The sequence below is a fragment of the Lepus europaeus genome, chromosome 8, assembly GCF_033115175.1.
Source record: "Lepus europaeus isolate LE1 chromosome 8, mLepTim1.pri, whole genome shotgun sequence".
Classification (NCBI taxonomy): domain Eukaryota; kingdom Metazoa; phylum Chordata; class Mammalia; order Lagomorpha; family Leporidae; genus Lepus; species Lepus europaeus.
Genome location: NC_084834.1, coordinates 21,097,279 through 21,102,118, shown reverse-complemented (window position 1 = coordinate 21,102,118; position 4,840 = coordinate 21,097,279).

The window sequence follows — 4,840 nt, the reverse complement described above, 5'->3', positions numbered from 1 at the left end:
GTGACGGCAGCCCTCACCCACAGTGGTGCGTGAACAGCGCAAAGGATCTGTAGAGTCCACAGTGAGAGCACAGACCCCTCTGTAATGACCCACCCAGCAATCAGGGAGATCTGAGCCTCTGAGTACAGACACATGATTGTCCAGCAACCCAGTTCCACACCATACCTTATTGTGCAGTCACAGAATTCCCACAGGCATAGTGCACAATGCTCCCACAATCACAATGTGCAGGTGATCCATCCTCAGCCCCACGGAGCTGCCCTGTGAATGGAGAAAGCAGAGGAGCTTCCAGAGCCAACTGCACATGGAAACTTGGCAGTCTGAGTCCTTCAGCCTGTGATAAGGCTGTGGGATGGGAGCACCTGACAATCCTAAATGGGTTCCCAGCATCCTGTCAATTTCTCTCCAATTCTCACCTGGGAATACTCATTGTCTGCTTTTTTTCTCTATCTTCCCCTGGTCAAAAATCAACAAGTCTTTTCCTTATTCAGCCATTTTGGGGTCCAGGTTTTTAGGATTTTAACATTCAGTGAAGGAGAGGAGGTGGCCTAGGCTTCTTCAATTATTCTTGTCACCAGAATTCCAATAAAAAAGGCAATTATCATGGATATTCCAGGGAGCACAGCGACTCTCTTCAGGACACACAGGGAGCAAGGTCGAGAGTATGGGGCAGGAAAAGTCCTTAGCTGGTGGAGTCGGTGGATGCCTATTAATTTACTTGTAAGCATCCATTTAAAATAATTTGAAAGAGAAACTTAATTTCCTAGTAACCAATATTTTTACATATTGCTGGGATTAAAATTTGGTTGAGGATTTTTAAAAGTAAATTTCTATTTTGGGGGTCTACACCATTCGGAAATTTAAAATTAAAGACGGTTTTGTGTGGGATGAAGGCTTCAAAGTTCACACACTCAGGAACAAGTATTTTCTTTTTTTTTTATTTCATAAATGTGAATTTACAAAGTGCAACTTTTGTATTGTTGTGGCTTCCCCCCCCAACCTCCCTCCCTCCCGTGGCCCTCCCCTCTCCCTCTCCCATCCCGCCCTTTATCGAATTTCATTTTCAATTGCCTTCATATACTGAAGATCAACTTAGTATATACTAAGCAAGGGTTTCAACAGGCTGCACTCACACAACCACACAAGGTATAGGGTACTGTTCGACTACTAGTGTTTTTATGTTTCATAGCAAAACACATTAAGGACAGAGATCCTACGTGGGGAGCATGTACCCAGTGACTCCCGTTGTTGATTTAACAATTGGCACTCTTATTTATGACGTCAGCAATCACCCAAGACTCTTTCTATGAGCTGTCAAGGCTATGGAAGCCCCTTGAGTTCACCGACTCTGAACTTGTTTAGTCAAGGCCGTGTCACAGTGGAGGTTCCTTCCTCCCTTCAGAGAAAGGCGCCTCTCTCCTAGGAACAAGTATTTTCAAAGTGACATTCTTTGAGACAGATTTTTCCCCAGGCATATGTGCACGCATGTGGTTTAAGTTCTTATTGGAGATAAGTATAGATTTTGCAGGCTTTGCAAAGATAATACGTGGATGCTCCATCTGTCCTTCACCAAGTGTTCATCACGAATACATTTTGAAGAATCAAATCAGTATCAAAATCAGGAATTCACATTGGTACAATAAATGCAGTTTTATACAACTTACATGCACATGTAAGGTTGTCCATTGGTATTCATGGGCAACTCTTTCCATATACCTACATCCAGAATGAGAAATTCCATTATATAAAATGGCACAGAATTTCCGAAAAGTCTATGCACATCTTCCCATATTGTCTAAAGTATGTTAAATTCCCCAAAATACATAATATAATGCAAATACTATGAAAATAACTGTTAGACTGTGTTGTTGAGGAAATAATTATAATACAAAACGTCTGCACCTTTTCAGTGCAATTTTCCCCAAAAAACCTTTGGTCCACAATTGGATGAGTTCGTGGATGTGGAACCTGTAGATATAAAGGGGTAAAGGCATCGATTCTTCTATATTCACCTCAGTCAAGGTTCAGGACCAATCCACCTCCTGTTAAGTCCCTTATTCCTCTATGGTTTATAACATTGGTCATTTAACTATTTCTCTGCATACATTGATACCCACCTCAGACATAACTGAGGAAACTCAAGTGGAGAAGGAAAATGCATTCACGGCTTGCCGTGTCAACCTCTTTCTTGTGAATGTTCTAAGGTGTTTCATCATTTCCTTTTAGAAAAACCCAGCTTGCCATCCTTTGAGGATAGATCTGCTTGATTTAAATTCTTTAGTTTCCCTTATTTAAGACTATCTGAATTTCTCCTTCTTTCTGAAGGAAAGATATTTTTTTTCTTTTTTTTTCCTTTCTGAACTTGAAAAACACCATGTGCCATCTTTCTTGCTTCTGTGATTTCTGATGATGAATGTTTTTTTTCTTTATAGGTAAAACAGAGTTTCTTTTGTTAATTTCAAGGTTTTTTTTTTTTCAGTTTTCAAAAATGTCATAGTATGTCTTAGTATGACTATTATTTAGAAAATAAATCTACCTACTGTCTATCTAGCTTTGGAGAGAGAGAGAGAGGGAGATTAGAAATAAGATCTACAGGCCGGTGCCGCAGCTCACTTGGCTAATCCTCCACCTGTGGCACCTGCACCCTGGGTTCTAGTCCCTGTTGGGGCGCCAGTTTTGTCCTGGTTGCTCCTCTTCTGGTCCAGCTCTCTGCTGTGGCCTGGGAAGGCAGTGGAGGATGGCCCAAGTCCTTTGGCCCTGCACCCACATGGGAGACCAGGAGGAAGCACCTGACTCCTGGCTTCAGATTGGTGCAGCCCGCTGGCGCGTCACGCAGTAGAGGCCACTTGGGGGGAGAACCAACAGACAAAGGAAGACCTCTCTCTCTCTCTCTCTCTCACTGTCTAACTCTGGTTGTCAAATAAATAAATAAATAAATAATATCTACTAAACCTAAACATTTATAATTGCATGTTATTAAAATAGCTAAATTCAGAAAGCTTCATGTGTGTCACAAAAACTCAGATTTTATCTATTCCTGTCATTTATCATACTTATAACTTCAAATTTATACACAGTTTCTAACCCATTGTTTCAATGCGCTTTTAGGCAACTAGAAATTTAAGATGAAAGGCTAGGTAATGAAATATCACATTTTTACCACTAGTAAAGCCAATACATCTTACATTCCCTTATATTTCCATGAGGTTTCTGTTTTCTTTAGTTATATCAATGTAGTCACCTTATCAGCTCAGAATATTTGTCTTTGTTTTTGTTCTCAGTAATTTTCCGCCTCAGAACAACAATGAAACCTGTAGTATCATTTGTGCAGAGGACTTCAGAGTGTTTTTAAACCTTAACCTCACTCCCTCTATCGCCACTCCTGGAAATCAAATAGAACATTAAATGATCTGAGGCTTGTTTTCCTCCACTGCTGCAGTATATCAAGGATCAGACTTGGTTTTAAAAGCCCATTTGACTTCTTCATGCCTCAGTGCTTGGCAGATAATCTGAAAAGCTTGGAGTGAACTATATTGTGTAGATAGGAAAGAAAACATAAGTTCCGTAAAGAAAAATAAAAGTTGTTCTCTCCTTGCAGAAAAGACTTAGATGTTTTCCACAACTGCCGACGTCATTGATAACATACATATATGCAGCCGAAAATGGCCAGTCCACACTGCAGCAGGAAGTCAACATCCTTCCATGGATGAGGACGACAGAATCCATTCTCTCTCTCTCTCTCTCTCTCTCTCTCTCTCTCTCTCTCTCTCTCTCTCTTTTTTTTTTGACTGGCAGAGTTAGTGAGAGAGACAGAGAGAAAGGTCTTCCTTTTCTGTTGGTTCACCCCCCAAATGGCTGCCACGGCCGGTGCCGATCCGAAGGCAGGAGCCAGGTGCCTCCTCCTGGTCTCCCATGCGGACGCAGGACCCAAGGACCTGGGCCATCCTCCACTGCACTCCTGGGCCACAGTAGGGAGCTGGAGTGGAAGAGGGGCAACCGGGACAGAATCCGGTGCCCCAGACGGGACTAGAACCCTGGGTGCTGGCGCCACAGGCCTATTGAGCCGCGGCGCCGGCCGACATAATACATTCTCATTTGTAAGGAGAGCATTTCACTGTGGGTTAAGGTCACTCATGTTGTGAGAATCTTACCAGATGTCTGAACATTGTATACCCTCCTCAGGATTAACAGTGTAGTTCTGATTCTCATATTAAATAATTTCTTCTCATGTTAAATAAAATTTAAAGAGTTTTCTGGAACTTTTTTGGCCTAGACACTTGAATTTCAGAGAAACACGTTGAATTAGGTTTATGGAACTTTTTTCTTGTAAGACTTATAAGAGCCCATAACATTATGTGTTACGTATGTTCTGAGTGATGGTCATTTAATCCTCAGAACTGACTTCTGAGACACACTATCTTATTCACTTACAAGATAAGGAAATGGAGAAATACTTAGAGGTACTGACAGCTAAGGACACTATTCTGAATCCAGACTCTGCACTTTCAGTCACTACATTCAAAGACTGAAATGATTGCAGGCATCAGAAGTAGGCGGGAGAGAGATCAAACCTACCTTTCCCATTGCCTGTTGTACATCTTGAGAAATTTCTGTAATCACTGCATGGCTCATATTTAAAGGGTAAATAAGTGACTTGTGTTTTGGAGCTGCGGGTTAATCCCCACTTCTGATGCTGGCATTCCATCTTGAAGCCCTGGTTCCGTCAGATTGTTCCACTTCTGATCCAGCTCCCTGTTAATGTACCTGGGAAGACAGCAGAAAATGGTCCAAGCAGCTGGGTCCCTGCCACACATGTGGGAGACCAGGATGGAGTTCCTGG